General features: G+C 38.7%; 1 long non-coding RNA gene across 3 annotated transcripts in view; it reads right to left on the bottom strand.

Annotated features, from left to right (window-relative positions):
• LOC121653678 overlaps nucleotides 1-24,533 on the bottom strand; it is an 88,143-nt gene that overhangs the window by 17,907 nt on the left and 45,703 nt on the right. The window contains exon 3 of one of the 3 annotated variants that reach the window (XR_006012835.1): nucleotides 24,297-24,377. The exons of the other annotated variants lie outside the window; for them this stretch is intronic. This is a non-coding gene — a long non-coding RNA (uncharacterized LOC121653678). The remainder of the gene's footprint in view (nucleotides 1-24,296; nucleotides 24,378-24,533) is intronic. 3 annotated transcript variants of the gene reach the window in all.

The following is a 24,533-nucleotide window of genomic DNA, read 5'->3' as shown; positions in this document are numbered from 1 at the left end:
GCCTCCTTACAAGGCTTCTTACAGCTCTTGGCGTCCTATAGCAACCCCCGGCTTCTACCCGCCAGGAATTTGACTGTTAGGAATCTAAGTGCCAAGCGTTTAAAACCTGAGGAATGCTATTGTTCTGGTCACAGCTGCACTAGCACTGGCCTGGCTACTGCTGCCACAGTGTGTGTGTGTGTGTGTGTGTGTGGAGGGAAGAGAGAGAGAAAGGGGGGGGGGGGGGGGGTGAAGAGGAAGAAGGAGGGCGGGAGGGTTCGAAGGTGTGAAAAAGGCAGCTTTTACGTGTTTCCAGTGCTCTGTGGTCTCATGACAAAGCAGCACATAGTTGACAGCAAGTTGACACATTCCTCAGACCTGGACGTTTGCAGAGCTCCACCTCCTCTCCCTCGTCCATGCACCCGGTCTCCCTCCAGCATGATGTATTTCACTTTATCTATATTCATCTGTGATTTAAGACCAGATAATGTACACAACAGATATTTTTAAAACTGCTAAACACACCATGGTATGTCTGCACAGATGAAGTGGATGATTAAACCCCGATATAAGTTGAACTGGTTCATGACAGTGGAGGAATATTCTTTACAGTTTTGTTTTTCTTTTGTACAAAACGTAAATTTGCCTTTTGCATTGTGAATACAATGAAGGGCCATTAACTAAAGCATTTCTATCAGTGGAAAAAAATCTGAGGTAAATACTGTTAGTTTCCAATTTCCTTTTTAATACAGCAGGACTCATTTAGAGTCAAACAGAACACAAGGAAATGCCAAAATGTTGAACTCCAGGCTTTTAAAGGAGCCCACAAACCAATAGGTGATGTAGCAGAGGTTCATCTTTTATTAACGGTATATGAGCTGAAGGCTGGTTCAGAACCGGTTTATAATTCCTGACGGTTCCCTGAAATATGTGCAATAATGTGACTGTGCCTCATGATTACAGTAAATGACTGTATATGACTGTATACACAATATGGATACCATATATTTACTGGCACGACTGTATAAATTTTCTCTTTTTTAAGATTAGTATACCGGTAGTCTTTATTTATTAATATTTTCTTTGTTCTTCTAATTTTTGTACTTATATACTTTTATTTACTGTTTCTCTGCTGCTTGACTGACTGTTGCCAACATCATTTTATTGTTTTGTCCTACTGATACAATGACAATAAAGCTGCTTCTTCTAATTTCAGACCAGTTCTTCATCTTACAACAGTGAAAGAATTGGCTGTTGGTGAAGAAAACTTCTTGCAAAGAGGCCTAAAATCTTTGCTGGTCTGACAGCAAGAACAATTCTGTGAGATGATAAAGTTGTGATTGATGTAATCGACAAAACCAACTGAAATTATCTCATTTCCAAATAAAAAGGAAAAACTTAGAGCAGCTATATAATCCCCTCAATTAAAAGAAGCTGTGATATATATACAATTTAATTAAATTAATAATATCTATATGTATATTTGCAGTATGGTGGTGGAGCCAAAGGAACAAAGTCAAGTCAACTATATAATTTTCCCTTTTCATTTCTTTGCAGGTCAGCATTTCAGCATTTGTAAACTCAATTGGAAACACACTGTTGCACCTTGTGAATACTGGATATCCAGTTTTTGGTGTTGCATTACATGTCATCTATATAATCATGTCTGTAAATAAAAATTTTGTGCACTTCATGAAGGCCTGTCATTGTTTATGCTCAGCAGATAACTATTCACTCAGCCCTGTTTTATAATAAATCTTCCCCCACTACTATTGCACAGTAGTGAGGGAAGGTGGCAGAGCTACTCTCCCCTTCTCCCTAGTAATTACCATCCAGCTGCTTGGTGCAACAATGCCTGGCTCTCTTCCAGACGGCTGACTTCATACACTCTGTGCCACGCTCAATTTGGAGCGCAGCGGAAGCTGGGCATGACTGGCACCCTCCAAGGCATTCCTGTGTCTCTCTATGAGAATCCCTGTGTGTGTGGGTGCTCATGTATGTGCATGTTTGGGTGTGTGTATTTGGGTGTGTACCCATCAGTTCCCATGTTCCATCCAGTTCATGTATTGTCTGGTTCTCTTGAGTGTATTTTCAACCCCTAGTTACATCACTGAAAATGATACAGAAATAAATGCAAAGTAACTGTCTGAGACATGAACTTCTGTGATGTGACGGCAGTCTGTTGTTGTTTATTTCCTTTTTAATTCATAGTATTTAGTTAATTTTCTTTAATACACAGTATGTAGTTAAAGGTCTGGGTTGAAACAGCATGTGCAATGATAGACGATGGCAGGATAATACCGTATATGATGATCTATTCAGTGTTTATAGCAGAAGTAAAATCAATCCTGTGAAATTACAGAAGGCAGATTTATAAAACACTCAGACTTGGTGAAAAGCTGCTGAGACTAAAAGGTCAGAGTTCACAGTGAATCCTTGTACACCCACAATAGCTCCCAGTGTTTCTGGATCCAAGGTTGTGTTACCAGGCAACAAATACAGTTCAGGCCCGGTAACTTGGTGTCTTTTCTCCCTCATGTGCTGCAGTGAAGTTTACTTGCAGAAAGTTTAAAGTGATCCTTTCAATGATGTGAAAGTTTGGCCGAAGCAAAAGTAACAGCAGCCATCTAAATATGAAGAACTCCTTCATTACACGGGTCAAAGGAAACTTTTGTTATCTTTCCTCTGCAACACACACGCACACACACAAATAGACAGAATGAAGAAGAGGGATGGGGGTAGATAAAATCCACCCCCTCAATACACATTTAACTAGAGTTTCCAAGCCTCCCAGCACACTGTAAACACACACACACACACACACACACACACACACACACACACACACACACACACACACACACACACACACAAACAAAAGCACCTATACACACATGCACACACAGTGCATACACCCCCACATCAACTTCAAACTCGGCTGAATAGTTTGCAGTACGACTGGGTTCTTCCTCCATCAGTACAATGAGGACCTGTTTGGGTCCAGTATGCCCACTTATCCTGATTCCACCCCCCCAAAAAAGAAAGCAAAAGCCACACAAATAAACATGCATACACACACACAAACACACGCACACACACTACCAGCCCCAGTTTGGCTCTGACTGTTTTGGACAGAGGGGCATTTAAAGAACTGAGACAAACAGCAACAGTAGCTAATTGTTGTGTAACAGTTCAACAAAGAAATACTACAGCAGCATTAAAACAGAAAACTGCACAGTTCCTTTATACGGTGGCACACCGTCCAGCTAACATGGTGGGATTTGACCCTGTGACATCACATTCTGCTTGACAAAGTTCCTGTGAGAGTCTTGCCATTTTTTTTTCCTTTTTTCAGTGAGCAGCTATAGAAGAGAGACTGTCTCAGTATTTTGTAAGATAAATATGGAAGTCAGCAACCAATCCCATATAAATATGTACAAAGTGCCATATCTGCAGAAGAGACAGTTGATGCATGGATTACAACATTTCACAGGGTACAATAAAATTTTGATGTCCAAGACATACATGTCTTACATCTTACATCAGAAGAACTTATGATAACCTGAAGAAGCCATAAAACATCTGTGTGAACTCTATATTCCTTAAACTATCAGAGAAAAAGCTTTAACCTTTCTGTTTTTACCTGGTTTAATTATCTTTATGTGCAGATTAAAAAAAGAAAATGTTCACCAAGCAGCCTTACCTGTTCAAACAAATCAAAGAGGTGCGTTTCTTTCAGCATTTCTCTTTCTGTCTGATCCCTTAGAGATCATACAGCCTTATGTTATCTAAACACATTATTATATTCATGTTAATATCCCCTTTAGTGCAGCCGCAGTATATTCATAAGAAGTACAACAGAAAAACAGTAATTTCACCCCCCCAAATTGCAAAGCATGCGGCTGAGCCCGGTGCAGCGTGGCAGAGGGGCAGGCCAATGCAAACAGAGGTGTGTCTCTGATTTGACTGCTCACTCATGGCTGTTACAGAATTAATACAGACACACAATGCAAAGTCGAATTCTGGTAGCAACAGCAAACGCCTGTGTGTCAACGGCTTGTTTCAGAGTAGTTCTCAAAAAAGTGGTATTCAAATGACTTTGCATTTGGGCTTAAATGACAAAAAAATTAATAAAAGCTACCAAAAGATACATTTTTTTACAGGTGTTTTCCTACAAATAAGTAGTTGCATTCTTTTCTAAAAGACGATCCCCTGTTAATTTCAGATTCTTAAAGGCTTTTCAGTTTGTTTTAAAATTTCGAAAAGAAACATAGCTTTTCAGGTGGTTTTGCCTTCCGAGTTAAAGGATGTTTTTTAAGCTAAAATATTTTTGGTTTATCCCCTTTTAAGGCTGATCATGACCATTTTAGGGTATTTATATAACTCTAAGGTTTAACTGTATGTATATTAGACACTAAATGTACGTTACTGTGCATGCTGACTGCAAATACAAGTATGTACATTTGCGTTTCATGTGTGGGCCTCCCGATTAGTGAACACAAGTGCATGCGTGTTCATTTCTGTGCATCTGTATGTGTGAAAACCCATGTTAACATGTGTGTATGTGTGCTTTCACGGTATCAGGACCCCAGAGTTGGGCCCCCCTCAGCTTCTAGCAGGATTGTGGGGAGTTTGGAGTGGGGTTTGGATTCTGGCTTTGTTTGTCTGTGTGCTGACATCACTGTGCTGATGGCACCAAATTCCCGTTCTACTGCACGCAGCACTTTCTATACAAAACACCAACACACACAGGCATGCGCACACTCACACAGAGCCACATGGTTCAAGTAATGCCAACTAGGCCAAAAAAAAAAAACAAAACAAAGGCTTCTCTTTTTAACATACATGCAGATATCCATGAATGCATCTGTGCCTAACAGGGTATACAGTGAGGTTATACTTCTGGATATATTTGGCCTTCTGCAGAAGTTTAATCTGCCATATGTACCTGTGTACTTTTTAAATACACTTAATTGTCCACCCGCTGGTGATATTTGATACTCGGTGATGTCTTACCAATTCCAATAAATTAATGCGCAATTGGAGATGAAATATTAGTTAACATTTCCATTTTAAGCTTCAGTTTATAAAATATAGTATAACTGACACTTCACAACAAATTGCATTATATGTATGGCATTTTACACCATAGAGCAGTTCAGAGGGTTCACCCATTCATGTTTTGTACATTTTAAGCATTTCACTGCCTCTTCAGGGCTGCGGTATTACCATACATTTAGGCCATTAAACTGTTGTCCCACACACATGAGTGTATTTGCTCATAAGCTCAGCTATCTCACTGTGTCTTTACATAGCCTGGTTAAATATTAACTGAGAGCCTTTCTCTTCCCTCTAGTGCTGTCTTTGGTATGTATGCAGCTCAGACAAGAGCGGGAGGAGTTGGGCAATCAGGTTGGCAATACTTCCTCTCAGCTTGGAGGAAATGAGTGCTCATTTTTCTCATCACTTAATTGTTTATTGGTTGAATTTCTTTGAACCATACAGGGGAAATAAGGTCTTGGAAACCCTTTTTTTTTTTCCTGTTAGGTGACTGCAGCACTTTCAGTCTGCTAGCACTACGGCTAACATAGGGAAAGTTTTTAAGGTGGTAACTGAGTAGACTGAACAGTATTTCTTAGCTTTTGCCTTACAGTCTGGAGCTGCTGCAGGCTGAGGTACAGTACTCATCAGAACTAAGGAACTTAAAATAAAATATTTTTTAGGTTATGTAGTTGATTTACAATACTTTAATTATCCAGCAGCAGAAACTGTGTTCTTCCATTTTTCTCTGAATCTTTGGATATAGGAAAAACAGTATCTTGCTCAAGGACACTTCAGTGGAGCAGCTGCTTGCTGACGCAGTTCCAGCTCTCATCCTCAGGATGAATAGCAGTCTCTAAAACCACTCATCCTCCTGGATGCCCTTGTATGTTTTTGTACTTTGCAGGGCATACAGGAGCTTAATATGGCTCTACAGACACATATCTGCACACAGACACCATGAGACACACAGAGCGAGGATATATGTGCACACACACCTACACACACAACCCAGTGCTCCTAAGGACCCAGGAAAGCGGTTGGGATGGACCCAGCACTCAGAGCCTCTCAAAGCCAATCAAAGCTGATGATAGCTCAGCTATTCACACCATCCACCCATCCATCCGCTGCTTCTTCTTTTCTCTCTCACAAGCACACACACACACACATGTGCACGTAAACATATTTTTATAAAAACATCTCCATGTGCTCATCATTACTATCACATCCCTAACAGAAGGAAATTAAAAAAGAAAAAAATGTTATGAACATCTTGGACATGCAAAGCTCTGATTTCCACATACTGATAATTGATGGCATATTTGTAGAGGTGAAAGTATAACTCGCAATAATTTATAAAAGTCACATGAGACTTGAGTCATATGAGGTGTAAATAAATGTGCTGACTTGTTTCATAGAACTGAAATCAAACTGCATCAGCAGCTATCTTCTTCTTTACTCCTCAGGTGTATAAAGAGTGTGCTGGATGTTAAAACTGAAACTCAAATTGTCAAAACATTTTATCCAACAGACACTTGGTTGTCTGTAGTCTGTGCAGTTAGTATCTGATTACCACTGAGGTTTGAAATGAATGAAATGAAATGAAGAATACTTTATTAATGTCCTGAGGGAAAATTATAATCTCATACTAGGTTTTATTATCTATTTATTACTTCTTAGAAACAATTATTTACCAGCTATACTATTCTGGAGGGGCTTGCTGTTGGCAGGAATGACTTCTTGTATCTTTATGACTTTAAGCTACTTGAAGGAGCCTCTGACTGAACATACACTGTTGTTTTCTCACTATTTTGTATAGAGAGTGTGAAGAATTGTTCATTATGTTGAACAGTTTTTGCAGGATTCTTCTTTGGAAAATCAGCTCCAGATCAGTCCCCAAAAGAAGTAACAGAGCCGGCATTCTTGAACTTGATTTTTGAAAGACAACATGTACAAAAACATCACTGCTAACAAATGAATGTAAAAAAAAAGTGCAGAACCACTTCCTTTTAGATTTCCTATCAATGTTTTTGTCTCAAGCTCCAAGAAACACATCACACTGCAATCTCCATTTTACTGCTGTGTTCTTGCTAATTCTTTGAGCTCGTCAATTCTTTTTAGCTAGCTTACATATTTATTTGTGATTATTCATTCATTATAGGAATTTATTTATTATCAAATTATTATAGTGCCCATCTTCCATGGTTTTTATTTTTTACATATTATTTTATTTGCTTGTTTATATTGTTTTATTTAACTTATCTTATTGTTATTATTGTTATATTTATTGCATTCCATTTGCCTCTATTTTGCTTTGTACCTGTATATATTGTGTCTTGTGCTTGTCCTGCTTTACTGTTGGTGTTGTATTGCTGCTGGTCCACAAATTTCCCTGAGGGCTCTCAGAAGGGATTAATAAAGTATTTCTATTCTATTTCTATACTATTTCTTAGACTAGTCTTTAGTTGCTGCCATGATTTGGCAAAAAATGTAATTTTCTGATCAACAATATTTCAATAAAATGACATTTCATGATCTGTGATACCCTATGTCTCACCCGGTGGTTTTAGATAGTATCCCTCCCCTTCCCTTGTGACCCTGAAATGGAAAAAGTGGTAATGAAAAAAGGAATTAATTAATATGTCATAATTCAAAATGATCAAACAGTAGTTAATTGCAGTATTATACTGTCAAGTAAACAAATAAGTTTAAATGTTAAGCTGGTTTCAGTAGTCTTAGTGTGAGTTACTTGATTTTAGTGTAAAAAAGTAATTACATGTCTATTTCATTATGCTAGTATATTAAAATCATGCTATTTGTTGTGTGTATTAGAAACTACTGAAAGTCTACGAGTCTAATTTCATCGAGATACATTTCAGGTTTACTTTAAATCTTTTAAAATTTTGAAAATATCTAATGAGTGAAGGATGCTCAAAAAGAAATACTTTGAATATGCACAATTTCAAAAATAAATAGTCATTACTGCACCTCTTATTTTGGCCAATCTTCAAATGTAGAACTCTGTGTTTTGTACCAGTGTTAGTTGTGCATTTTACACTCACTGTGATGTTATATCAAGTAGATTTGATTTTTTTAGTCTGACCCTAAAAGAATTTCTTGTGGTTTAATGGCTACATTTCCCACAATCCTTAAAAGCCCACAGGGGATTCAAAACAAGGAATCAGTTTTATTGTGACTTTCTTGTGTTATTTTAGTAGAAACACACATGGCTGGGAAGTGAATCAGATTATTTTTTAAAAGTAAGACAGTAACTGTGTTTCAACACTGAAGCAGACACAGATTATATGCACAGATGTCTCCATCCTCCCTGACACTAAAACCCAATCTCCCAACTATTGAAAACTTTAATAAACTTTTAATAACCACTCCAAGTAGACATCCTGTCCTCTGAAGAGTGCTACTTCTCTTACCCACACACACATACACACACAAAAACTGGATCCTGTCAGGGATAACTAAGCACAGTGGCAGGCAGGGCAGCATTTGGATTGGCTGGACAGGGGTTGCCGGGGGTTACGGTGGATTTGGTGGACCACCTGCTGAGCTTCAGCCGCCAACTGACTGAAAACATTTACATCAGAACCTACCCAGAATAGAGACACAAAGAAAGAGTAGGGGAAAATGAAACAGATGGAAGTGTCAAGAGGAAATAAAGTTTGCACTACATACTTTTCATTGTGACTATAATTATCTCTGCTTTCAACAACTCAGGTACCTGACTTGCACTTGAAGCAGAATCAATGAGGCTTTGCTGACCTTCAAACACCAACTTTTATTAATAATCAAATGTGCCAGAAATAATTGTCATCTGTCTGAGAAGCATCCAGAAATCCATTGTTTTGCATAAATGAGTTCAGTTTTGCAACCTGCCCCTTCACTACTGTTAAACAACATGTGGGGATAAAGTGGCTGCCACTGCACCTGCAGCGGCAGTATGGTGGCAGTGGAGGACTTCTGTGTTTGCTTGGTGGGCAGCAGTTGTCTGGGACTGATGGGGTGAAACCACCACCCAATGTTTCGAGTGTTTAAGGTGTGAGACTGCTCACTACCAGGACTGTTTTTGGGCAAAGAAAAAGTTTGGCCTACAGTCAAAACAACAACAAAAATTCATTGACAACAACACAAAAGTTTGGTAACTGTTGGACCTTGGCTGGGTCACAATTAATGGTTTTGTTTTTTGGGGGTGTTGGAACAGAGCTGGTGTTTCACCGGCTTTTGTGACGTACACTCTGTGAGGACAAAAACCGTGCACACTTGAAATAATTTGAAATCCCAGCAGACAGTACTAAGCTCAGTCAAGTTTTAGTATAAACTACAAGTTAATTAGTGTACATTTAAGTCCTTTTGCTTTTAACTTCAGCATGAGAATGCAACTTTAATTAATTTAAAAGTTTGATTTCTATTTTTATTTCAGCTTTTTCTAAAAGTAGAGTAAACTGACTCATACCTATATTAAAGTAACATTGCTGAAAACAAATTTAACAGTCAAAAAAGATTATCAGTTCTCATAATAGTAAAACCAACATACTTTAAATTATAAAAGAATATTTTTCCTAGTGGTATTGATTTACTCACTTTGTATTTACTTCCATGAGGCTCCAATTTCTTTCCACATTCAAAGACAGATTCTTTGAAACACATATTAGCATAAAGAAGTAATTGTTGAAGCGTAAGCTTAGTGCATGGTCATCTTTCTAGGTGAATGGAAATTATCAGGGTTACTGAACAGAAAAAAAAATCCACATACAATAATGTCTGATATCGCTTCTAATCAGCTTAATTTCAATCCCAAAATTCTAAAAAGTTCTGGCACCACAACTGTTTCAGAAGCAGAGCTTTGCAATGGCCCTTGCCCCTCCAAAAACATCAATTCCCCCTCCTGATCCCCACATGTAAAAGGGCCCCGACCCATATGGGGGTCCCCTCAACACCCCGTCTCTGTCCTCTCTGTTTGCATGTGTGTGTGTGTGTGCTTGTCGGGGGGGGGGGGGGGGGGGGGGGTACCCTGACCCGCAAACTGACCTCCTCAAACTTCAAACTGAATACTTTTGGCAGTTACCACGACGACAGAGCTCTGCAAGTCTTATCCTACTTACTGAGACGAGACGAGGAGTGAGGAAGAGGAGGAGGTGGGAGGAAGGAGAAGAGCAGGAGCGAAAAAGTAAAGAAAGAGGAGAGGGTGAGAGGGACCAGTGTGGACAGAGGCTGGTGGACGGGTAGGGAGGGAGGGGGGGAGGGAGGGAGGGAGGGAGGGAGGTAGAGAGGGGAGGGGGAGGAGGATGGCAGCCAGGCAGAAAGCGAGAGTTGCTGCTGTTGCATCTCTGTGTTTTTCATGAGTAGACAGTTTACTGGGAGATTATTCACAGTCTGGTATTTAGCCTTATTAGGCGACTGCTCCCAGTACACACTTCCCCTCCCATTATCATCAGCCACACTGAAGCTTTTATGTGTTTGTTTGTAGAGACTTCAGTTTTGCCTTGTGTTCATACAATATGCTTTTTTTTTAATCGAATGCACTTCATATTATTTAGTAAAGTAGAATTATATATATATATATATATATATATATATATTCTGCAAAGACATGGTAAACTGCTCAAGTCTGCATTCATAACATCTTGAAAAAACAACTTCCAAAAAGCATTTTGACAATGTTACAACAGCTCATCTGAGTGCTGTGCAAAACTTAGTTTACTGTCAACATTTTAATCAGTAAAAAGAATACTCATCTAAGCATATTTCAGTCATATCAAAGCTGAGGCAAACTATAGTTGATAAAACTGTTCAAAGAAGGAGGAAATACAGTACTGGAGTCCAATGCTTTAAACAACAAATCTCCTCCTTCTGCCCACTTTGTATATATTTATTAAGTGGATGGTCTCATTTCTGGTTGCATTACTTGGAGGAAAAACATTTACATGATTTAGGTTGCAAGAAAATGCTTGTTACAATAACCAAAATTTCTGTAATAATTATGGTAGTCCAATCCTCATTTCAGTTACAAATATGAACAAACACAATGTGACTAAAGTAATGGCATGCAACCAGTTTGACTGCTTTAGAGAAAAGACAAATATCCAGGCTACAAAAAAGTTATTGAACTTATGTGCTTTAAAAAAAATGCTTGTTTCATTTATGCAGATGATACATGGAGTGTAGGTTGTAGAAGTGCCTGTCACCATAGATGTAGGCACACAATATGGGGTAGTGGGAAGTAGCCCTTTCTAAGATAGACTGGTTGGTGTGACCTATGCTATGATCACTGCAACTTTCATAGGACCTTTGAGAATATATATAGATGTATGAAGCTGGGAAAAGCTCCAAAAGTATTTCTAAAGACTTGGCTATTTATATCAAAATCCATCAAACAATTAGGTGTTAGGATTAAAAGTTTTTCTGATCGATTTCCAAACAACAGTTTCAAATCAGATATTCCACTCTTAAACTGGCAAAGGAAATAACAGAAGAATAGTCCCCACCTGGCAGTGGAACACCTATTCAGTCAGTTGTGCAAATGCACTTGAGCTCATGAAATAAGGGCTTTGCATTTCAAAGAGCTGTAATCCCTAAATCCTTCCACCAATATGAATGTGAATACCCTTAATTTAAGTTTAGAGTCTGCACTATGAGCCTATATCTTTAAATAATCATAACTTTAGTGTGTTAAAATGAATAGATAAAATGATAATGACTATGCCAATGTCAAAATACTTCTGAACCTTTTCGTAGAATAAATTGTCTGCAGTAACTAAACAAAAGTATGGGTTTACAGCACATGACCATTCACAGCAACATTAAAAGTCTCCCAACTGTTAAATAGAGGAGGGAGCATCATGGTTTGGGTTGCTTTGCTACCTCAAGGCCTGAGTGTCTTACAATCCTTCAGAAGACAATGAATTAATGATTCTTGGTTCAAGAGCTTAAGCAACTTATATTTATAGCAATTTAATGTTTCTTTTTCTTTGTATCTGTCTTATTAGCCAACAACTTATTAAATCTACCTGTCTCTGTCTATAATTGTAGCTTAGATTAAGCTCCGACCAAATTTAACTAAATAAAAAGGGTTTGACAATAGTTTTTTTTAAAACAAATTATTCATTACCCTCTTAGAATTTCATAATTCTGTTATATTACTTAGTGTTTCATGTTGGTTAAGAAAAACTGAAGGTGTGATTGAATTTCAGAGTAGCACCTCCTGCTGCTTTTTATGTTTATTGGGTTATTTACTCACCACTTTTTTTGTATTGACCAACATGTTTGAACTTTTTTTAGTCTGCACTTCATCACAAGCTGTAAACATCTTAGTATATAACATTTTATGGTTAATAGCTTCCTTTAAGTGCCATAGAGACCTCGCTCCATGCTGTTAAATATCCTGCAAGACCTTCAGAGAACATGGCCAGAGGGCAATTCCTGCCTGTACAGCCACACACACTACAAATCCTGTCAATCAAGCTGCAACTGACATAGAATCACGCAAAAAATGGTGATGGTGTTAAAGAAATAAGACCTGTTATGACTGAGTGTGTGGGTGTGCTTGCAATTGTAAATGTCTGACTGCTTGTGTTTGCCTTGAGAAGAGCAATTCAGAGATCTGATGTTAGGTGACTCAAAATCAATAATCTTCATGTTTGTGTCCCCAGGCTGGCTGTCACTCATCCACACAGTCACTGAAGTGATTGATCCATATCTCCTTTAATCAGTGTTCAACAACTTCACCTGGCTGGTTCCCAAAGCCACCCACTCTACGTAATTAGAATGAGGTAAAACTCTCAGTACTGGGACAGTTGGCAGGAGTTTATATTACCAATTGTCTCAGAACTGCCATAGCTCTTTACTCATCACACACACTGGACATAAGACTGCAAAATGAAAAGGAGGCAGCAACATGTCCAGTCCTTTTCTGACCTTTGCAGACCTTGCTCTGCTTGTCCGTTTCTTGTCACACATTTTTCTTGTCTGTCCAGTTCCACTTTTACCTGTAATGTCCTGTCTTTTACAAACTATTCACCCCGTCTTGTTCTGGAGTCGCCATGTTCTTTCCTCTCAAGGGACGGCTAGTTTTATTCTGTTTTGTCATGTCTTTCCCAGAATTTTCATTCATTTTTGTTTGCATATTTTTTTTTTTTTTGGTGCAGTTTTACTGTTTTTGTTTTGTTTTGATTTGATTTTTTTTTCCATTTAGACCTTGAGCAAATTTTGCTCATTTTTCTGTTTAGATTTTTCCTTTAGCAAACATTCATATCTGTTTTAGAAAGGAAATATAGAAAGAAAAAAGTTAAAGGGTATTAACCTTTCATTGCTACTGTATGTGTTATTCTGAATGCAAATGTACAAATGTTTTACTACTGATTGCTATAATATAAAGAAATAACTAAACAGCCTCATGTGCATCCTGCAAGTTCTCAGTGGAATAGAAGATGATGTTCACATTAAAGCGGTGCCTCTAGACATAAACTACAGGGTGTCCAAGCTAACAGGCCTGAAACCTCCCTCAGGGCAATTGAGCTCCATCAGTCGGTTAATCGGTAAATGATCCTGGATGTCATTTAATCAATATGAACAGGCAGCAGCTGTACCACATCATCATCTCCCCTGGGGGTCATTGTCAAGATGCAGCATAGAAAAACATATGTAAGTGTGTGAATGTGTGTGTGTGTCCTTTCATATGGGATCTGATCCATTTTTCATAGGTCTTTACTGTGACAACCAGGCTAACTGAGTAGCCTCTTCTTGTTAGATGTGTGCTAGTCAAAACAAGTGTCCCCCCCTCAGGTGAAATAGGTGCTCACATTAAATAAGTCAGAAATAATCAATTAAACCAACTGCAGAGTGACAAAAATTAATTAAATTAGATCCAATTTTAAAAAAGAAAGAATTTAAGACAGGCAAAGAAGGATAAAAAAAATAGCACACTTCACATTTTCAACACTCAAGATTGTGTTGTTGGTTTGGATTATTCATAATGAAAATAAAAGCAGGTCCACACGCTCTGTGAATTTGTTATATTCATTTATCAACACTTTTGAACATTAAATAGATTTAATAGTAAAAAGCGGATTAACTGGCTAAGTGAGACCAGACCACCTGTGCTGCTATTGAAGATAAGATTACCATAAACGAGAGCTTTAAATACACTTTCTACATGTTGAACGTATCCCTACAAGAAACCGAAACCAAGACTTGAACAAAGTTTAACATATAAGGTCTTAAAATGACCCCCCGTTTTTCTGCCCAGAAAACAAGAAAAAACCTTCCACTAAATCACCTGATATCTCCATATGATTCTCTGATATTATGCAGCAACTTGGTCTGATGTCAAAGCCAATGACAGGAAACGTCTCAGGGTGTTATACTCTAGGGATCTTCCTCTGCTTTCCTCTCTTCCTCTTACCTCCTCTAGTTTTCTAACGTGAGACAGTGAAATCTCATCCAGCCACTCTGCTTGCCCTTATAGCTAGAAAGGAGGGACATGTCCTTTCACTGGTGTGTGTGTCCCTTACTGCGCTACACACAATGACGAGAGCAGAGGGAGGAGGCAGGTTTGGGGGGGGTGACAGGGCTCTGATCTCTCAGATAGGGAGATAGCCACCTGATTCAAATGGCTCGCTTGTTCCCGGCAGTCACTTGATCGGCGTGTGAACTGACTCCTCTCTTATTTACAATCAAATGCTGCTGCACTGACCTGCCCAACCCAACCCAACCCAGGCCAAGCCAGACCGCTCTCTGTCTGCCCTATATTTACCATGTGTCTCTCTGTACCTCCTTTACACACACACTCACACAGACACACACACATATACAAATACAGGTGTACGCAGAAAAGCTGTGATGGAAACTTCCAGTAATGTGGCTGGTTGTAATGAGCATGCAGTCTTTTGAAAAATGAACATAAAGGTCAAGCTGTTTTTTCTTTCATTATCTAAATATGCTGCAGATTAGTCAACAAATGTAAAGCCAGTTTATATCTTAAAGAATGTAAGTGAGAATTTTGCCCTGTGGTTTTAATATTATTATATTGTATCTATGTGCAAATCACAACATTTTTGTTGTGTTCACGCTGCAGAGTAAAAAAAATGTTGGGTAATAAGAAAAAAAAATATGTTCTGTTGATTGTTAAACAATTGCCCAACAAGCAACTGGAATAAACTTGTGAAGCAGGTTACATTTCTGCCACATCCAGGTTCACCATTTCTGTTCGAAAAGAGCCCAGTTTCACGTCATTGTGAGCAAAGACCATTTCTGTGGAAAGACGCTCTGTAAGCCAGACATTGATCTTATTCTAATCCAAATCTATTTGTGAAAGACAAAACAATCAGACTTCAATGGAAATTGGAGATAAGTTTAAAAGTCTGACGACTCATTCCACCCTGTCTCTTCAACCTGTTAAGGAGTTTGCAAGTGGTTGTTAAAATATGCGTGTATCATGTCACTGGGACATTTGCATTGTGCATCAAGGTTTTCAAAGATCTCTAAGTTGTAGAAAAGTAACATAAGTCATTGTTCTGCTCATTAGGTTGCCCTGAGAGTGCAGAGAGGTTCATCTAGGCTGAACATTATATGTGTACAAAACAACTGAAAGAAAGGCAGATACAGACACATACTGAGGGATGATCATGTCAAGTTATAGATTATATTAATAAAGTTAATTAATTTATTTATTTCTCTAGGTGTAGAAATACCAGCTTAATCCTATTTCATGAACAATCTAAATCTAATCTAATCTAATCTAATCTAATCTAATCCAATCTAATCTAATCTGTGATCAGTGTTAACTTAAAGATAAGATGTTGCACAAGTTTATGCACAATGTTACTCTCTGCACAACAAGGATTTGCAATCTTTATAAATATAATTTTAAAAAAAATTCCAATAATGACCTCTATTGTCCAGAAGTGAATTCACAACTTGTAGAAAATGACAAACAGCCATCTCAAATGCTGTAAAATGTGCCTCACAGTCGGGGAGAAACAACTTCAGTCCACTGCATCTGCCTGCCTGTCTGTCTGTAACTGTCCTGTCTGATTATCTCTCCCAGTTGGCCCTGAGGGGACACCCACACTGAAAGAGGCCACTCTTCCATTCAACAACAGCTTCTGTCAGGGAGACAGAGAGAGGGAGAGACTGAGACCTCAGAGTCACCAGCTCCAGAATAGCCTGATAGTGACTGATGCAATCAATCGAAATCTGCACTGCAGTCAACACAATCGAATGGGAACGAGATTTCGCACATAATGAAAGAAAAAAGCTCGTCGTCAGGAGATGAATGAATGCAGACATTTTAAGGGGAATAGGCCACACACTTGATTTCTCTTAAAATTGGAAATTTAATGTTGAGCAACTTAACAGATAAGGTTTGAACCCGTTCAATCTCACGTTTTCCAAGAACCATAGATATATATCAGACAATCAGCCATAGGTGACGTTTCACCATGTCTGTGATGCAAGAACTTATATAAAAAAAAAAGAAATAGAGACTGAATTAGTCAAAACAAACAAATGCATATGCACATGTACAGCTCCCTCACAAATTAAACATGTCAAATAGATTATAATCCGAAGAATGCAAAGATTTATAACTAAATTAAAGAGAAATCATGATGGCATTATTATCTTTAGGATTAATATGCCAGTAAATTGATGTGTGTGACAGCTTTTGTGCGCTGCTATGTGAAATGATTCATGAAATCAACTCCTTTGACATTATATGGACCATTTTCACTGCTGCATCAGCTGTAATAGTAAATATTTTTTATGATATGGTTCCAATAACATTTTTTGTAACGGGTTAATTGGATAAAATAAACACATAAAACTTGATTGAGTTTATTTGAATCGTTGTGGTTCTTGGTGAAGAATCCATCCTGAATGCATAATATTTAGAGTTACTTATGAGCGAATGGAGGGCGCACTGTAAGCAAACAGCTCAGGGTCATGGGTCAAATGAATAATTCACTCCTGAAAGAGATATGATATTTCCACATGCTGGAATGTAACCTGGCGTGTTGGACTGTGTGTCAACATGATTTTGTTGTAACAATATGACACCAGTACAATGAGAGAGTCTAAATATATTAGTGTGTGTGTGTGTGTGTGTGTGTGTACTACTCAGACCAACAACAACATTTAGTAAGTGGCATTTAGAAGATGCTTCCATCCACTGGCCAGAGACTCTTTTATCTGATGTGTCGATTTCAGGAGGAAGGAGAAAATAAGTGGACTGCAGAGAAAGCACAAGTGACTGGGAGATAACGCATGTATGCACAGCCCATGTGTTTGTGTGTGTGTGTGTTTGCATGAAGCAGAGGGGCCTGTCATTTTGATGTCAGTGCAGCCTTTGAACAGCTACACTATCACTGTGACATGCTGTAATGTAAGCCTACCCTTAAAACACATTAGCGCCTTGTCCTGTAGGTCTACTTAACAATCTCTCACACACACATATATACAATCCAAGCGTTGACTACTGACATGTGGAAATGTAATCTCCTCTAAAACACTGACTAATCTAATTTGCTGGAGGCACTGACTGCTTTATAGTTCTGCACAGAGAGCTCTAAAAAAGACTTGAGTTGCATTATTAAATTATGTTTTTAAGTAAACTAAAATAAACTAATAAAGAACCAGTTAAAGGAAGCACGTAGAAGATGTAAAAACTTGGGATTCGTAAACTTAATTATGTTGTTTTTTACATTATTTATTACTTTAAACCACAAAACTTTTTTCTAATTTAATTAAAAACTGTAAGTCAACTTGATTTTAGATCTGCCACATTGTGTCAGTTTAATTGACATCCCATTTTTCGCTGCATGTAAGGTTCCAAGGCCATAAGAAGATTTTTTTTTCTTTATTATCATTGCTTATTAATATTTGTTGCCGAGGTTTTACATAATTCCACATTTAACGATGCTGCAACTGGCTCTAACATTTTAAGTGAACAAAATTTTAATGAATGTAGTTGTATTTTCAAGTGACTTTAAAAAACTTATATCTGCAAGGGGACGACATTCACACACAGCTTTCATTCAGAGGGCTCGCGCACATCCCTGAGGGCTGAAAAGGCACGCGGGATTTAAAATTCCCTCTTTCTGTATTAAGTGGTGCTTACTATTCCCGAACATATGAAATAAGAGGCAACAGAGATAACTGCTGGAAGGATATCATGTGTTTAAATCAAAATGGAAAGTTTTCCTTTTCCTTGGCATTTCTGAGTTTTTTGTCTTTTTTTTTTCCTTCTGTTCTTTCTCTTCTTTTATGTACTTGTTTATCCCCTGGCAGCATGTATACGTGATAAAAACGTTGAGCGACACACCCTTTCAGTTCTTTAGACTTGCTTTTTTTTTTTTTTTTTTACTTTTTTATTCTCTTAGCATTCATTTTTGAATGTGTCATATTATAAAATAGGACAACCCCCACTGTCCCTCTCCCAGTTTAATGTGCGACTGGAGTTGTTGGTCAACAGTTGGGTCGGGGGGCCAGGCAGAAGGAGGGAGGCAGGGAACAATGGACTGTGCTGTATGTTGGAGTTGGTGGAGGGAGAGAGTCAGGCTGATGACACAGTGAAAGAGGTTAGTGTCTATGCTGGGAAATGAGACCAGAGGAAGGGTGGGGAGCAGTCGGGGGGGTTCCTGTGTCTGTTAGCTTGTTAATGATGATCCAGTCCCATCAGCTCAACAGCCTTCTCTATCAAAGAAAATCCCAATGCCGACGAGCCACCTCCAGCTTAGTGATGCCACCACAGAAATATTTGTGAAAGAAAAATCAGAGGCTAAATCTGCTTTCTGACAAATGGAGATGCGGAATTCTAAAATCAATTCCTCATTCACAGTTCTCCATGATTTGATATATAGTCAGTCATTTATTTCACAACAAACAAGGCATGAAAAGTGCCTCATATTCCTTCATCTGTATGAACTATAGTTTTATGTCACAGTGAAGGAATGAATCAATTTTCTCAACACTTCTCAGACCGTGAGAATTCATGCAGAAGGCTTCTTTTTTTATTCTGTTGGTTGTGTCACAAACAACACCATCTTTATCTAAAGACTAATCCCTCAAGGAGAGAAATCGAGACCTCTGTCTCAAAATCACCCTGATTCAACAAGTGACGGTGCCAAAAAATCAAAGCTGTGGCTGGATGAGCTGAGACACCTCAGCCAACTGATCCAAATCTGCAACGGGGGTGTGTTTAACTGAAGAAAGGACAGTCACTACAGCAATGATTGCCTCTTCTCTTGTGTGTCTTTCTTTACCAAGCATCACAACCTCACTTTTCCCTCTCCCCTCCCCTCTGGGTCCCTATTAGTTGCTTGAGACGGGCCTGTATGGGTGGCAGTCAACCTGGAAACCTGATGGTCCAGAGAAACAACAGAAAGGAAATTGCTGCCCTGTTTTTATGAATTCAACAAAGAGGATTTTTATGCAGTTACTGTGCTGTGTTGAGTTTTCTTAATTCTGTGAAATGGACAAACCAGGCTCAAATTTGCACATGCCATAGGCCACTACATACACAAAGTTTAAAAAACAAGCAACAAAATTAAAGCTAAATAAATAAATAGAAAGATCAACAACCATTCTGTACTTTACCTAAATATAAGCCAAAACTGGAGATGTGCAGTCACCTGTTGCTTCAAGCTGGGTATCTTACAGCACCAAATACAATAATAATAATAATAATAATAATAATAATAATAATAATAATAATAATAAATCTGTTAAGTAGATTAAATCCAGTGTAATGACAGTGTAACTTATAGGCAAAACTCCTGAGTTGGAGCTGCATTGTCCTCTTTCCCCACAGCAGCCAGCAGGCTCAGCATCCAGCCAGCCAAGCGTTTGACATTATTAAATAATAAAGAGATGCTGATCTGGTTGCATTGTTGTGAGGGAAAAAAGGCCAATTAGCCTGCCGTTATACTATCATAATGGCTGTATTAACTCGAATTTGTAATAAGACAATGTGCACACTGACACTTGTATTTTGTTGAGGACAAACCTATTTGCATGTGGAAATCTCTTATTGTCAGTAAACGAAATTTAAAATAGTGAATAATGGCTTATATATATATATATCCCAACAACTTTTTATGTAATTAAATCTGTTGGTTCGTCTCAGAAAAGTATTAGTGCAGAGCAGAAGGGTTTCCCTAACTACAGTACAACAGACCTTATATTGTTGTTTGTCCTCTCTTCTCATTGGAGAGAGAGAGAAAACTCCTCTTACCCCCCTTCATCTCCTGGCCTCTCGCCTTTCTTCCGGGCCATGCATGCTAATCTCTCTAAAGAGCAAAACAGACTTAAATTAGAAGTACAAGCTTCATCAATAATTTGATTCAATCTCAGGAAACAAATCGATCCTGATCTTTCGTTCCATGTTTTTTTTTTAATTAGCCTGTGTAACTTATGGGCCAACAATTTGTCAAATATATCTGCGAAATCAAATAAAAGTCGGGAAAGGATAAGAAATTGGCTACTTAAGTGGAAGTTTAGGTCAAAGTTTCCAACAATTAAAACAAAAAAAAGCGCGCCTGCTGCCTAATTCCGACTTTTTTTTCTTATAGATGAAGCAGAATTCAGCTTAATAATCGAATACTAAAATGTAATGTTTGCTTTGTGTTTGCACGACTTCCCTTCAGTCCATCAGAAAGCAAGTTACAGTTAAAGCAAGTTGACAAAATAGTCACATCTTGTTGGTGTTCCGCTGCAAACTGCGCAATATTTTACTGATGGCGCTGTATGAAGCTGCGTCGATGAGCAGAAATGATAAACGGAGCTTGAGTCGCGAGGGAGGACATGGGGAACGAAGAAGGGAGGAAGACGAGGAGGATGGGGGAAGGTTGGGGGTGTCGCAAAGGCCTTGAGCCTCTGAGAATGCGGGCCGAGCCGAGAGCAGCGCGAGGCTGATGGCACGCTGGCGTGTCAGTGTGTGGTCCTATTCAATGGAGGAAAGCATGTGTGTGTATGTGTGCGCATGTCAGTTGAAGAGCGCGCGCGAGAAAGAGAGAGAGGGAGAGAGATAGAGAGAAAACTCACTCCACAAACACACACACACACATGCGCGTGCACAAACACACACCACCCGCTTCCCTTCCCTGCACCTGCGCTAGATCAGCAGGCTACTGGCTGCCATTCAGTCCCTCTGCGCTCCAAACTCTCTCTCTCTCTCTCTCCCTCCCTCTCTCTCTGTCTCTCACTCACTCACATACACACACCCACACACACAGCTGAAACACACGACAGCTCTCTGCTCTGACAGTTCTGTCCTTCTCTGTGATAAATGTCCGGCAGCAAAGAACAAAACAAACAAAAAAAGACAATAACAACAACATTAATAATAATAATAATAATAATATTTAGGAAGCGTTGATTTACTTCGGGGTTGTAGTAGAATAATTTTTTATTTTCAAAATTTTCCGTTTCACAGATACATTTTACTGAAATAAAAACTTGGCTAACTCCTGAAGCGTCTTCATTTCTTTCATCAGTTAGGGTAAAAGACAGCTCCTGGAAACAATTTGTCAATGTTTATCTAGCATCAATCGTTGTCTCTTATCTGTTTTCTAAGAACATAAATGTGTATGATAATTGGGTTAATGTCATGCAGGAGTATAAGACAGCGCAGCTTCAGCGTGGGGAGGAACACACACTGCTTCATGTGTAGATGACGTCATGCAGTCTCCTCCTTATCATCCGCAACGTGGTGAAAAAGGAAAGTGGCTCTAGTGGGATTACAGGTCACTAAGCTCGTATTGTTTGCCTGTGTGCACGCGCGTGCATGTAGGTGGGTCATTTGACCTAATTTAAAAAATCATTTAATCTCAACAACAAACAGAAAATGTGGGATTAAGCGGTCAACGACTAAAACAATGCACAGATACAATGAACTATGTTCTCACGTTATTGTATCTTCATTTTTATTTATTCTATCCATTATTTTCTTTATAAGTTTCTCCTTTATTTCTTCCTTTGGAGGCCTGTTTGCTCCATGGCTTGTTTCGTCTTTAGGATGCTTCATGACCTGCAGAGGCTAAATCCTTCAACAGAAATCATTTTATGCTTTATTAGAAGATATAAATATGTTGTTTCTTGTTCCCCACAGCCGCAAAGGCTGAAAAAATATATCAGGAAAACCATACAGAAAGTCCTCGTTGTGTCGTTACAAAGGCGCACTCACATGCCAGGTTACAGATAACATCTGGACGCGTTTCTTTTTTTTTTTTTTTTTTTTTAACCGGGGGCTAAAAAAAGAGAGAAAAAAAGTGGCGCGCGCTTACCACCTGTTGCAGGCTAAATATCCTCGAGCAGCGGTCGCCAGACTCTGCACGCGAGGAACAGAAGGCTATATGGATGGATGGATGGATGAACGGGCGGATGGTTAGATGTGTGAATGGATGAAAAGGATGAGGGTGGAAAAACCGAGATCAGGCCCTGTCAGCTTCTACAGCCACCCGGCTGAAACTGGGTTAACGCACTCTTCATCAATGGATCTGACATGTTTGCCGCTTAAAAGTGCTTTCATTAATTTGATGAGATTTATTGAAAGTGTCATAATGAATTCCGTCCACGTCCCCGCATCAACACCTGAGCTGTAACATTTTAGACACTTGATTCCCGGAATACCCTGTATCTCCAAAGTGCTGGCCACTGCGCGCCCTTATTTAATGTTGGAACAGGAGCGCCAGGAGTAGCTCCCCGTGATTAAATCTGATTTTGTAAAAGCAGAGGGGGTTGGGGGAAGTGAATAAGTGGTTACACGGTAAGGGATAAATATGAAAATAATTTTAAAAAAAGTTTTGTTTGTTTGTTTGTTTGTTTCATTGGAAATTTGACAAAAAAAAAAAAAACAGTACAAAAATTTTAAAAATCAAAGCGGGAAGTATGGTACACCGGAAACATGATCTTCTATTGAAAATCAAAATGTAATTTCACTTAAATGTTAAACAATGTGGTTCAGGTTTTGTTTTCGGTTTTAAAGCTCCCCGTACATCAATCCGAGCTTACTGATTCTTAGCAACAAGTATGACAAGCTTAATAATCAAATACATCAAGTAGGATTCAGTCAGTTCAAAAGGTTTTCTCTTTCATTATTATTACATCAAAGGTGCAGCGATCAGTCGGGAAAAATAATAATTTCGCAGGGCCTCCGGGCCTACAGAGGCCCGGTTTTCATGGAAATAGAAAGAAGGGAATTTAATGCGTCTTCTCCGACCTTTTTAAGAAACAAATTGTTTATCATATGCGTTCTTGGCTATTACAAGCTATTCGGCCGCTCGGATCAATAATTAATGGGGTAACCAACGATCTCTTGACCTCTGGAAGGTCTGCGTGAGAGAGAGAGAGAGAGAGAGAGAGAGAGAGAGAGAGAGAGAGAGAGAGAGAGAGAGAGAGAGAGAGAGGGAGGGAGAGAGACACGGAGAAGTGGACGAATAAATACCGAGGGGGCCTCTTCAAATATTCATCTGACGCTCCCCCGGGACCGAGCCTGCAAAACTCAACGGCCCTAATCTACCTCACTGCACACACACACACACACACACATTGAGGCCGACCCACTCCCCACAGATTTAAAACCGTTAGTTACATCCAGGGAGAGCTGTTAGCTCATCATAGGGATTATTATTATTACTATGTGAGTGGGGAAATCAGCCTGCTTGGCAGAAAAAAAGCATGGGAAGATTTTTTTTTTTTTTTTTGAGGGGGGGTTAGCGACAGTCAACAGAGAGCTTGAACCATGAGACGCGGGGTTAACGGGAAACAGCAGGACCCGTTTGATTAAACATTAAAATAAAACGAGAACACTGGAAAATCTATGTGAAATTATTTCAAAGCACAAAGTGAAAAAGAAAAAGCTTCTCGTCTGTCTCCTAAGGCGGCTCATCTTCAGTTTACAGTTGTTAACAAAACTCTGGGAGAAGCAAAGGAAGATTTCCACATTAGCACATATGATTTGAGGTTAACACTACAAAGCAAAAAGAAAAAAAACTGAACTTAAATGTTAGACTAAATATAAATATTAGGAAATGCTACTGAGTGGTGTCATTAGAAAATGAAAGCCTTATGTCAGATTACAAGAATCTGAAATACTTCTTCACCCCATAAAGTTTTATGTCCGATTCAAAAGAAGGCGCCTATGCCAAGTACTCGATGTATAAGGCATATTTAAAACGATAAAAACGAAACTATTTCAAGATATAAATCAATCTCTAAAAATAAAAAATATATATTTTAATTATATAAGAGAAATGACATGTCTATACCTGGGGATGTTGGGTATTATGGTGGAAAAATCTTCCCCACTTTTTAGGAAACTTTGGCTTGATGGGGACCATCCGCAGACACTAGAAAACAAAAACGTGATTAACCACGACAGACTGGATTTGTTGATTGATTTTCTCGCCTCAAAAGTAAAAAAAAAAAAAGTAAAAAAACAAAAAATTATATATATGTAATGGAGGTAAAAATTATAAAGCTGCAAAAAAATTGATTTACAAAAA

This window comes from Melanotaenia boesemani, chromosome 14 (assembly GCF_017639745.1).
Source record: "Melanotaenia boesemani isolate fMelBoe1 chromosome 14, fMelBoe1.pri, whole genome shotgun sequence".
Taxonomy (NCBI): domain Eukaryota; kingdom Metazoa; phylum Chordata; class Actinopteri; order Atheriniformes; family Melanotaeniidae; genus Melanotaenia; species Melanotaenia boesemani.
This window is presented reverse-complemented; position numbering and strand designations above follow the sequence as displayed.